The 12,743-nt window shown below is 37.9% G+C and overlaps 1 long non-coding RNA gene across 1 annotated transcript; it reads left to right on the top strand.

Annotated features, from left to right (window-relative positions):
- The first annotated feature begins 6 nt into the window (after nt 1–6).
- LOC146593148 (uncharacterized) lies at nt 7–2,228 on the top strand. The gene is made up of 2 exons (XR_014896448.1): nt 7–268; nt 1,078–2,228. It is a non-coding gene; the product is annotated as an uncharacterized LOC146593148 (long non-coding RNA).
- Nucleotides 2,229–12,743: the final 10,515 nt, after the last annotated feature.

The raw sequence follows: 12,743 nt of genomic DNA, 5'->3' as shown, positions 1-12,743 counted from the left end.
GGCCTCGTGCTCGGCCGCTCGAGGCCCCCAACGGCCGCGGCGCCCTCAGCAGCGGGCCCGCAGCACCATGCGAAGGGTCAAAGGGGTTTTGCACCGTGTCGGCAAATCTGGCTTTTAAATTATTCCCAGAACGAAGCCAACGGCTTTGTGTAATAACGAGAAAATACAGGCTGTGGAGGCTGATGGAAACTCTGCTTCTCATCGTCCACCATCTTCAGTATTTAGCTGTATTTATAGCATAAGGAAGCTTTTTTACAGCTTTCTTCAGGTTAGTCACTGCATACATTAACTTCTCCCCCCCCCCCCCCCCCGCTAAGCCACAGTATCGGTGTGTATATTTCCAAAGATACAGCAGGAGTGGAATAAGGATGTTTTCTTTGGTTTTGAGTGGGATTAGATTTTGGCCATCTTTGAGCCCTCTGATTGCTTGTCAGAATAACTCAGTTAATAAATGGCTCTTAAAAGCAGTGAGCACGACAGGAGTCAGCAGGTCTTTGCATCTCTTGGCAAAATCTTTATAAAACCACAGTGTTGTCATCTGTGATTCTGCAATGATGGTATTGATCTACTTAATACTGCACGTGAGAGTGGTAAAGTTGAAGGTTTTCTGAAATGTTAAGCATTTCATTAATTGATGATGTGTATGAGCATTGGAGATGCCTGTTCATTTGATGGCAAATGAGTTTTACTCAGCTTTTTCCTTGTATTCTTTGTCAAAAGAGTGCACGCTTCATGCTGTTATCTGTTTATATGTGTGGGGAAGGTTTGGCAGATGCCCAGTGGTAGATTCTGACTGGATGGCATGGAGCCATCTGCCCTTAAGATTTGAAGTTGTTGGAAAGCTAGTCGTGGAAGAAAACAGGGCTTACAAGCATGAGTTGATGGGAACAGGGATGTTGGCTTGGTCACGCCACCATGTGTTGACAGTGTAAATATTTTTATTTAATTCTTCTTTTGTTTCAACAATAAAAGGGCAGAACTTGACATGAACTCAAAATACAGTTTTAATTTACAAGCTCAGAATTGGCTGATGCAATTTATTGTGTGTTTTGTTTTTGTTTGCTCATGTGCCAAAAGGTCCTATCGCTTAACCAGATGGTTGATACCACACTCCTGTACAAAGGTAGTCTACTCATCACTATTGCATGAACGACACAACTGAGGATCCTGGAACACCATATTCAGAGCTTTTTCTGACCATTTTCTGAGAGGGACCAATGAGGAAGTCTTGTGGCTCTTATTCAGCACCCACTGCCTCTGTTACAAGATGTTCTTTGTAATATGGCTCTTATATTTTTATGTAGGGCACAATTACTTCTGGCATCCATACAAAATTAACAAATTAAAGACAATATAGGAGATTGATTTGCTTCATCTCATCAGTTTATCTGGATATTTACTCTGGAGCTGTTTCCATTTCTATTGTTTTTTGCAGCAGGCACCAAAACTCCTATATTCCTGTTCTTGAAAGATAATTAGTAATAGTTGCTGCTTTTTCATATATCACCCCTATCTTATTATCTTTCTGATGATCTCAAACAGTACCAGAGCATACTGCACCTGCTCAATATACATACTTTATCTGCTGATAGAAATGGGTTTGATCTGTGAGAAACCCATATTTTGTTAGTTTCCGCAAAAATATGTTTCAGATTTCTGATGAGATCTTCCTCCTTTTGCCAGTTGGGTGCTGAAGATTTTGCTGGTGATAGGGAGGTAAAAATAAAATTTAAAAAAATGCTGTGAAAATGAAAAGAGAAAGAATGTAAATGTTAAGAAAAAAAAGCAAGTAGGGTCAGAGGAAGAAAGAGAATCCGCAATTCCAAGGGAATACAATTATTTTTCTTTCCCAGTCTCTTGCACAACAGCCAGCCACCTGACAATTGCCTACTTCTGGCATTACTCAGCTCTTGTATCAGCTTTTAACGTTTGTTGATAATTTTCTCTCATTTGTGCCTGTGTATAAATCTGGTTATTTATATGAAAAAATGTGTTACCAGTAAATATTGTTAAGTCTCTGAAGAGCTACATTGTGTTAGACTTCTGATATTTATATGTCCGCGTGTAACTAATCAGCTTCATGGGAACATAAACAGTGAAGGTCTGTTTAGCCTCTCTGTGAAGGTCAGCAGATAAAATAAAGAGCATCCAAGGTCACATGAAGCACACTTCCAAGCTGTTTTACACCACAGTTTATTGCATTTATTTGTATATTTTTTGTTATGTAATGATCAGAATTAATGGCACATTTATGCAAGAGACTTGTCTGTGATCAAGTTAATTGTAATACTGCATGCTGTGCAAGCTTTTCTTTCTCTCTAGGTTTGCATTAGCTTTTTAATTATTATAATAATAAGCACCCACATTAAAAGAATGCTAGAAAAGAAGTTAGGAAATGCACTTGCAGGCTTAATTTTGTCTCCTCTATAATGATGTCTTTAATTTTCTTTAATTTTTTTCTTTAATTTTCTCCAGAGGTCCCTTCCAATCTTACTGATTCTATGATTCTATGAATTTGCATAGCATGACCAACAGTTATTTTCCTCCACTTGGTTCCTGGTTTATTCAGCACATAGTATAGAATTAGAGTTGTGTAATTGATGTATCTGGCCCCCCCAATTATTTTTCTCTCTTTCTTTCTTTTTTTTATGATTATATTTTCTCATTATATTTTTTTAGTATCTGAGAACTATTCCTATATTTTTCTTGTACTCTTGCATTTATGCTCCCAAATGTTGAGGCCTCTTCCCCTCACTCTACCTGTGCTACCTAGTCCTATGTGATTTTGGAACATACTTAGTGAAACTCTGATGGACCTTCAGTGTTTGTACTGCCAGTGAGAGATGTGTAGTTGCAAGTTAAAAGTCAAAATAGTCTATGTAGTCTTGCACTGGGGAAGAATAATCAGATTAACCCTACAGATTGGCTCTTAAAAAGCAAAATAAATTCTGTTACAACAAGTAATAATTTGCTTCTCAATAAACATGTCAGCACCAGCCAGAGCTCAGATGCTGTATAAACATATGTACATCTTGTATTAATTACATATTGGCTTCAAATTCACTACAAGTAATTCAGCACACGGATAATGAGTGAACACATTAAGTATTCTGATAGTTGATATTAGGAAACAGAATCTCTTGTTTGAGATTCTTGAGTCTTGAATTCAAGTCAGGTTTAGGGTCTTCTATAAACAAAATGATATCCTACCTTTGGCCTGCTGAATTGTGGAATGCAAATGGGATGCTATTGAAGCTGAAAGTATGAATTCATGAGGAACAGATTCAGCAGTGGCTTTGAAATTCAGAAGTTGGCAGCAGCTTTCGGTTTTAAATCATTTGTTAGTTCCAAGTAGAGGGAAATACCATCTATAGTTGCCCTGTTTCTTGTACTGTCTTTCCAAACATCTGCTACTGACCACTCTTGGGACACATCATTAGGTTTGAGTATCCCTTGGTCTGACCCACAAGAACGAATGAATGAATGTAGTCAGGCTCCGTCCAGAGCATCTTAACACTGTAGGTAGTATTTTTTGTGCATTGTCCTATACCAGTGTCGTTCATATTAAGAAGTTTAAAGCCAAAATTAAATAATTTAAAGACCACATTAATAAGTATAAAAATGTTTTAAAGCCAAATGAGGTAGGCATTGTATTTGTGACTCCCTAATCAGATTTGCTTGCCATTTTCCTGTATTTAGCTGCTTGGTACCTAGTTTAGTTTACTGCAGATGTCAAACCTATCCAGCCAACATCATGGAGCCATTGAGGTGAAGACAGACAGAACTGTTTGATCATCTTATGCAACATGCTGGAAACTTCAGGTCATTACCTTTCCCACAGTCCTTTCTGTGCTGAATCCAGGAACTTGAGTTTGGCCATGTATTCTGTCTCAGGTAGTCACAGTAGGAGATTCTGTTTGCAAAGAGTGCCTAAGCCCAGCTGTTTTCTGCAGTCTACTCCTCTTGTACTCCTCTAGCATCTCCAGCTGTTCTATTAGGGATGTTAGAGGGTGCATCCCTGGTTATTTCTTCCAGTTCCCAGTCTTAAACTTGTTGTTATTGACTCCTCTAATCACTTTCTGAATCTGGAAGTATGATGTGCTTCCACAGTATCTCATGGCAGCAGGTTCTGGAAGTTAACTACCTGTCATGTAAAGAGGTATTCTCTTTAACCAGTTTTTAATCACTCTTCTAGATTTACTAAATGTCTCTTAGTATTGAAGGATTTGATGAATAATGGTTCTGCACATGTTTTCTTTGTGGCTTCGTGATTTTGTAAAACTTGATCTTACATTGCCTGAGCTTTCTCCAAATTCTCCTCCAAAGACAGCTGCTCCAACCTCATGATCACGTTAAATACTCTATTCTGTGCATACCTTCTCAAATACTGCTATGTCTTTCTTGAGTACTGCGTGCAGTTCTGGTCTTCATAGCTCAGAATATGGTCTTACCATGGTTTTACAGAGCAGAAAAACAATGTCGTCTGTGTTGTTTATCAGTCAATTTTGTTGGGATTTTTGGCTGCTGCATCATAATGAACTGAAGCTACACAGTCTGGATTTGAGGGCATCAGGAGATGAAAAAATTTCCACTTCCCTCAGTGTGTTTCTCCAAAGATTAATCACCCTCATTGTTAAAAATATGCCTAATTTTGTATTTGAAAGTTTGTATGTTTAACTTTCAGACTTTGGTTTTTGTGCTCTTTTTCTACCTAGTGCTTTCTTCTGTCACTAGAAGTGTGCATAACCATCATCTAACTTTGCGCGTAAGGTAGACAAAACTTCTGAGTTTTCATTACAGCAGAGGAAGTCATATTAACAAAAGAAAGAATGATCCTGGGTTTAGCTACCAGGATGCAGAGATCCTTCAATGCAATGCACAAGATAAAACAACTTCTCCTGCTTCTGTTTGTTTTTCTTCTTAAGCAAATACTAAATCTAAGAGATTAGAGTTTTGATATCCTCATGAGTCAGTTTGCTTATGGTGGTAAGCAAGTTTCATTCAGAGTACGTATTTCTCTTGTTAGCTTTTAATGTGAGTAGAATGAGTACTGTATCTCAATAAATGATACTAGCACAAACATGAAGAGAAAAAAATAGCCTTTTGAATAATGTATGTAAATACTTTTTTCAGTTGAAATATATCACTCTGTCACTAACTTTAGTTAGACAAACATATTTTGATAATTCCTGGGAAGATAATTTTCTGTATTCATTGGTAGATCTCAAAGTATCAATCCAGGAGAAACATCATAATTTAATTTATGATCAATTTACCTGAACACAAGTAACTGATTCTGTTGGTGACAAGACAGGCAGTCATCAAATTTAAAATACCTGATTTTATAAAATATTCTTCCTAGCTGTTACACAGCTTTAAAAAGAAACATCTCTAAATTTTACCTCAGTCTTGTCTTGCTTAGAGCATAAAAATGCTGGATGTATGAATCTGGAAAAAAGTATCCTCTGTGACATAAGGTATGTGTGAAGACCATGTTTCAACTACTGCAGACCATGTTGTTTCAACTACTGCAGATGTAAAATTTATGCATTCCATGTCAGGGAAGCTGTAAGCAACTGCACTCCAATGTGCAAGCAGGAAATACATAAATAGGACTTATACTTCAGTCTTTGTTCCCTGATACTAAAAACATTACATGAAGAACTCACCATGAAATTAGTATTGAATTCTGAGCAGAGGGAGCTTGTGGAAATAGACCTTTCTGCATATCCTGTAGTAGCCAGTCACTCACAGGCTAGCCCTAACCCTGCTGAAGTAGCTATGTAAAGTTTACAGTATACTGGTTACTACTGTTGCTAGTTACTAACTGTTACTAAATAAAGGGAAAAAAATTTACATTGTTTTGTTTTAAGAAAAGATACCAAATTAGCCACCTTATTATGTTATTTAGTCAAAGACTAATCTAAATCCAAAGTATCAGTTTATTTAATTTTTCACCAGATGCTGATCAGGCAAAAGTTTTATTGAGATTAAAGGATATTTCCCTACAAAAGAACTCTGAAATTTGTTTCTTCCTTGAGCGCTTCTTTTGCAAATCTGGAAGTTTTTTGTGTACATTCTTGTCCCTTCCCTCCTTATCTTCTCACATTTCTACTTTTTGAAATTCAAAATACCAGTATTTTGTAATGCAGTCTAGATCTGCAGGTAGTAACCTATCCTCTGGAATACCATAGGTAAGCATCTGTCTATCATTGCTCTATGACAACAGCTCCTATTTTCACATCCACCTTTGTCATTTTGTCCATTGAATGTTATTAATAGTTTCTCTGCCATACACATATCTTGGTATTTTCCTATGTCATGTATCTTCAGTAGCTTCCTGACAAATAACATTGCCGTTCCCCAAAATTCGTCTCTATAGGTTACTTCAAAACCATCATCTCTTCCCTTCTGCTTAACTCCTCTATTGTGATGGTTTAAGCCACATTCTTTCAGAATCAGCCTGTGAGTCTTTCCTTCCTCTTTCAGCATTTGATCCCTTGCTCCAAGAAGACTGCAAGAAGAAAGTCATTGACATGTTTCACTGTTTAAAGGGTTTGTATATCTCTGTCCTGTCCTTTCATGCCTACAGGTCCACTCCATGAATGGAACTGCACTTATCTGAACACATGGTAATATCAAATTGCGCTGTATGTGAAGAGTACATTTTACCAGTCCTTCCATCTGAGCTCAGTGTAAACGGACTTACTAATTCTAAGTACTAAAATTGCAGTAATAAATGTAAATTACAACTGTAATAAATGAGCTTTATTGACCAAATCCCTAACCTTAATTTTATATTTTACTTTGAAAGCCCTTTTATGAGCTATATCACATCTGTTAGCACTTGTTTTAATTAAACTTAGAGCACAGCATGCAGTTCAGTTAGCCAGTGCCAAAGCTCCATTCAGTTTTCAGAGAAAACTAGTAAGTCCCAGTTGCTTTTTTCTGTCATTCTTCACATACTGTGCTTTAGCATGCATTATAAAAATGTTGATGGAGGATTATATATCTCAGGAGAGGATAATGGGACGTGAAACTTCCTACTTCTATGTTATTTTTCCAATTTAGTTCAGGTTCTTAAGTTGTAAACCTGTTTGACTGCAGGCTTGAATGTCTGCATTAAATGAACAGGTGGCCTCAGCTTCCAAGCTAGAGAATATAAGGCCACCTCACCATTTTTAGATCCCTCATTGCCATTCTCAGCAAAAATACAAAAATACTGACTGTTTTGGGGGGCTGAAAAATGCTTGTTGCCAGCAACTACAAGTTAAATCAGGTCTGTTTCAGAAACTAATTGGATGGGTGTTGCTTGTGCAGCACCTCTCCTGAGTGACTGTGACTTTCATTTCCAAGGCTATCAGTCCAAAAAATCATTTTAGAAAAAAGAGACTGTTTTTATAGAATGCAGTGGCACGACCTTTTGATACAGTGGTTTTGATGTGTCTCTCCATTGACATCTAGTGTCCATACAAAAAGATCTTTAGGTTCCTCACAGCTGTGTTGGCAATATTTGTTTCTAGATCTGTAAATGTTTTGCCATGCATAGTTATAAAAACTCTCTTGTAAGTAGTTATTAAGACCTCACATTAGTAATACCAGCTCAGTCAGTAGGTGAGACTGATGGTGAAAATACACGAATCTTGTGACACTTAACATTTTTGGTAAGCAGTGACATACTTAGCTCATGCATTCTAGGTTTCTGTACCCAGAATGTTTCCTGAAATCTTTTCACTGCTTTGTAGTTCAAAAATACTATCCTTTTTAAAGTTGTACTGTGGATACCTGTAAAATACTTTCAATCTCTATTGTCTTTTGACAAAGTATCCAAGCAATTGTGAACCAATAAATTTTCAAAATAGAATTTATGAAATTTTATACTTCTATAGTCAAACATTGCTCTAATTTTGTTCTATTAAGCAAGAGCCTTTTTCAATTATAGAAGCCTCTGTTAAGCCCTGTCTTTGTTATGCTCCATTATATCACTTAAAGCTATTTAATGAAGAATTGTTTTTTATCTGCTGTTACTTTTAAAATGATGACATGAGATATTTTCATCTTTATCTATAACTAATATGGTAGAAGTTCAAAGTTATTACAAAAGGATTTGCTGTTTTGCTTTGCAATATCTTAAACAGAAGTGTGAGCAATTAATCATGTTGTCATTATACACTTTATTCCATAATCAAATGCACCTTAGAAGTACTTCCTCCTGGCTGCTACTCCTTCAGTCAGCAGTAAGTGCTTTTTTGGGGGTAGTACCCATAGGAACTACATTAGAATCATAGCCCTGCCTGTACTAGATCAATGTGGAAAAGCCCATCCCAGCTCTGCAGACTTTCTCTGTGCTCATATTTTGAGCATTTCCATTCATAGAATCTGTTTTCAAGTGCAGTTATTTCAAATCAATTATTTTATGAAAGCTTTAAAAGATTTGTTACTCTAATACTTTATTTGTGCTGTCTCTTTGATCATGAGAAAAAAAGTCTATCCAGCGGAGAATTTGTGATCCAAATATGTAATTAATATACAGGTATAGCTATTAACTTCAGATTTACCTAGCAAACTTGTATATTGGATCTCTAACTTCCAGTGCTCAAGAGTTTTAAGACCCATAAGATTCTTGGGTTTGGTCTGCCATTTTGTGGGAAGATCAGACTGAGTTGGGGGTTAAGGTTTTCTATATACTCTTTATTTTGTTCTTGTAAATATTAAAGTTGCAAGCCCAACTTCTTGTTGTAAAGCTGGTGTGTGCTATAGATACAGAACTTCTCTGAACAGAGAAATAGTTTCAGTTGCCCAGCAGCAAGCCCTCTGGGCAGCTGAATGTGCTGACAAGTTGTGATGGGAGAGTTTCACAGCCTTTGAACCAAAAAAAAATGGTGGTGAATTATATTCTCTGTTGACAGTCTGAAGTACAGCAGAAGACAACCACTAACACTGCTGACAAATCATTAAAATCAGTGCTGCAGCTTTCTCAGAGCCACAGTTCCTGTACGGGATTGACCGTGTGGCTTTGAGGGGCTCACGGACCCCATCATCTCTTGCCAGTGTTTTTATGTTTCATCCCTTTGCCCAGTCTTTCCTCTCTAGCTCTTACTCTTGGTTTGGTGATACTTCACACAATGGGGCCTTGTAGGTCCTGTACTTTTTACTACTACTATTTAATAATAAACCTTTGCCTTGGAGTGACAGGAAACATGCTGAAAAAATGTTAGAACAGCCTTGACCCTGTTCTGTGAAGGTTCGAGGAGAGTGATACAACACTGCGTACACACTCTGGAAAAGTAGCTGTCATCATTTTCTATGACTGTCAAACATTTCTCCTCTTCCTCCTTTGTCTGCACTACATTATTTTAAAATACTCATTACATTAGCCCAACTGTCAGACAGCCTATATTGAAACTACCTGCTGAATCAATTGGTCCAGAATAAGAGAGAAAGCATCATTAAAATGCATCCTGCTTGGCATATTCATAATTTCAATTTAAAGTAAAACAGGTAGGCATGTGATCATGAGAGATAAAGGCAAGTGATACCAGTAATTCATTCAGAGCTGTGCATTAGTGTGGGCACTGGCAAAGCTTTAGCAGCAGCTTGCTAGAGTCTTTAATTTGGAACTGCTTTATAGTGAGAGTTAGGAATCTTTGTTCTTATCTGCCCATGCTGTAATTTTCTGCTATCCTGACATTTCATCCCTGGTAGGACTCAGTGCTTCCAACAAGCCCAAATTCTCCATGTTATCAATGAAAGGAAGCAGCAGCTGCAGCCAAGAGCATCATGTTGCTAAGACAACACATCCGCACATCCCTAGGGACTCTGTTGCCTCGGTGACACCAGACCGGCAGACACTGCTGGATTAAATTGTCTCAAAGCAGCTGCCCCCCGAAAAGCAGGGCAGGCCTGGCTCTAAGGAGAGAATGCTAAATGAGCAGAGGTGATGGCCTAATGAGTGTATGACCACGTGTTCACAGCCTATTTTGGGATTTGGAGAGGGTGACTGGTGTGCATGTTTCTTTGCAGGTAGAGAATGAGACAAGGTTACTACTAAAAAGAGCTTACTGCTTCATGTATTAAGGTAAGACAGCAGGAAGAGACAATGTCAGCAGGAGAGGATTAGCTGAAGGAAACAGGCTGAGCCCATCGCTCTTGGTTTATATAATCAGAACTTGCAAACACATTGCAACATCAGAAGTAAGTGGAGAGCAAAGTCACTTTTTATATTATGTATCTATGAATGGAGGTAATCTTGTATGTCCATTTAGAATAGTCCAGTGTTGCATTATGGTGGATAAATATTACAGTGTCTTGTAGGTAGAGGATTAAACTTGATTTACATAGACAAAAGCCTGTGTTAATACGGTTGGGCTTACGACCACCCACTTGTGTGGCTACAAGCAACCAGTCCGAACTGGTGGGGAAATGCTGACAAGCTTTGAAGAGCCCATAGACCCTATATCACAATGGTGATCTTGGAGATCACCAAAAAAATCATCCTCCAGACTTCACCAGAGCTATTTGTATAACTGCTAATAAGCAGAAGAGGTTCCAAATTTTATGCATAGACATCAATTATCCCGAGCACTTGAAGAAAAATTTAAGTAGCAGGAAGATGATAAAGGACAGAAGAACTTAAGCAAAAAGGCAGATAATTTTCTTGTCTGTTGCTGTTGTAGGTATATTTTCTCCCTTCACCCTGTAGTATTAAAAAGCATCTTGCCCACTGTGATTACCTCTTGAATAAATAGGACTTCTTGAACTCAAGCCTCTGTGTCCTGTTTTGTGTTAACTATGCTTTATTTTTTCTGCTGATTTTTTTAAGCCTTCTACTGATTCTTGCAGGAGAGCTTAGCTGGCTTTGAGGAGTCTAATGTTACTTTTAGTCTCTGGAGTCATCACTATATGCTGTAGTGTTCCTGTTTATAAGTAAACATTGCCTATACTTACAACTATATCCTTATTATTTGGTTTAGCCTTGTACTTGTACTGATACTGGCCTTACTCTCTCTGAGCCCTTCTCTGTGCATTTTCAGCAAGACATTTGCTGTCTTTATTTTCACAATCAAAGCTATGGTTAATTGTATTTATAAAGGATTCTTGAATTGTGATAAATGTTACCCAGTGTGTGGTTTTACATTTTACATTTTATTTTCACATTAAGGAACAATCCAGCATTTTCTTACCCTGAATCTCACATCTGGTTCCTCCTTTATTCTGTGCCTCAGCCATACCAGCTCTTTCTTTGGCTTCTGTAAATGCAATTTTATCTCATTTCCAGATTAAACTCTGCCACAAAGCTCACTTTCCTGGCTCATCATTTCAAGCACTTTTCTGTCTTTTCTCAGTCTTACCTCCCCCACCCCCGCATATACATTTCTCACCATCTCTTTCAAGATTCTTTATAACCTGTCTTCAGCTGATCATTCACAGAGTCTATCAATAGTCATTCTGCTGATGGTGTCCACCTTCACTGTTTCAGACACAGATTTCAGGGCTTTTCCATGGCTTCCCATGACAGCTGGGAAGAGCTGTCTAGAAACACCTGGAAAGATGCCTAGTGCCCTGAGACCAACGTTCCTCACTTGATACTGTGAGCTCCCATCTGCTGGATACATTCAACTACCATGATTTGTCTCATTCTTAAACTCAAAATGCCTTAGGGAAGGGACTTATCTTTTGTTCTGTTCAGCACAATGAGAACCTGAAAAATGACAGCCTCCTAAGCAGTACGGCATTGCTGGTCATACATCCCAAACCTCACATTTGTGATCCTGATGTCGCCTCAGAGCTGCTTCTTCCCCAAGCTGATGCTTCATGTTATTTGCAGTGATGCAAGGGAGGGTTCCCTTTCAAATGCACAGAAGCAGTATCAATTCCTTGATGTTTAATTTGCAGTCAAGAAGAAATTATAGGCAATATGAAGGGGGAAAAAAATGTTTCCTTTTGGTAAACCCCGTTAAAGGTAGCCATTCTCTGACTCAAAGCCAATGCAAACTGTTGAAAAAGACCCACCCTAGATCTATATAATTGCTTAGAGGAACCTGAAAGATAATTTATTGTTCAAAGGACCATTGTGAATTATTAAAGCAAGCACTCTGCCTTGCTTAACTCAGTCAAGTCCTCCTTCAGACTTTGAGAGTTTTCTCTTGGTCACACAGAGCAATTTTTAGTGCATTGAATATAAATTTGTCAATGAAATGGGAAGATAGCTAGCCAGTTCTGCTTTTTGTGTGTGTTTGTAGGAGAGTCTCAGTGCAGAGCATATGCATCGCAGGTGTTTCTTTGTTCATATTTAATGATACGAGGAAGAAGAATGTAATTATGCCTTGTCTCACTCACTCTTCTCTCTGCCTGTAAGTATTTGAACTCTCTGAGATAAAGGCCAGTGGTAATGTATCTTTTCTGACAAGTGAGCACTTCCCAGAGGCAAATCAGAAGTGCCTCTGCCCAAATCATTCAACATTGTGCAGTTTCTCTGTGACAACAGCTTCACAGTGAGCAGTCTCTCATTTAAAGGAACATAGTCAATCTTTCAGTCTTTCATTGTACAGACAGTATTTCAAGTACCTAAAATTGATCAAAGTAGTACAGTGTTTCCTGTTTGTTTTCTTTGTGTATTTGACAACCTAATTGGATACTACTAGCTTCACTTTTTTTTCCTGAGTAGTTGGCTGACTTCTTTCTGTCTGAAAACAGTCCTATGCATATTATTAGATTTGAGAATGCCCCATCAGAATTGGCTT

The sequence above is a fragment of the Rhea americana genome, unplaced genomic scaffold (assembly GCF_003343005.1).
Source record: "Rhea americana isolate MKP2758 unplaced genomic scaffold, rheAme1 scaffold_303, whole genome shotgun sequence".
In the NCBI taxonomy this organism is placed as follows: domain Eukaryota; kingdom Metazoa; phylum Chordata; class Aves; order Rheiformes; family Rheidae; genus Rhea; species Rhea americana.
The sequence above is the reverse complement of the archived record's forward strand: the minus strand, read 5'-3'. Positions and strand labels throughout refer to the sequence as shown.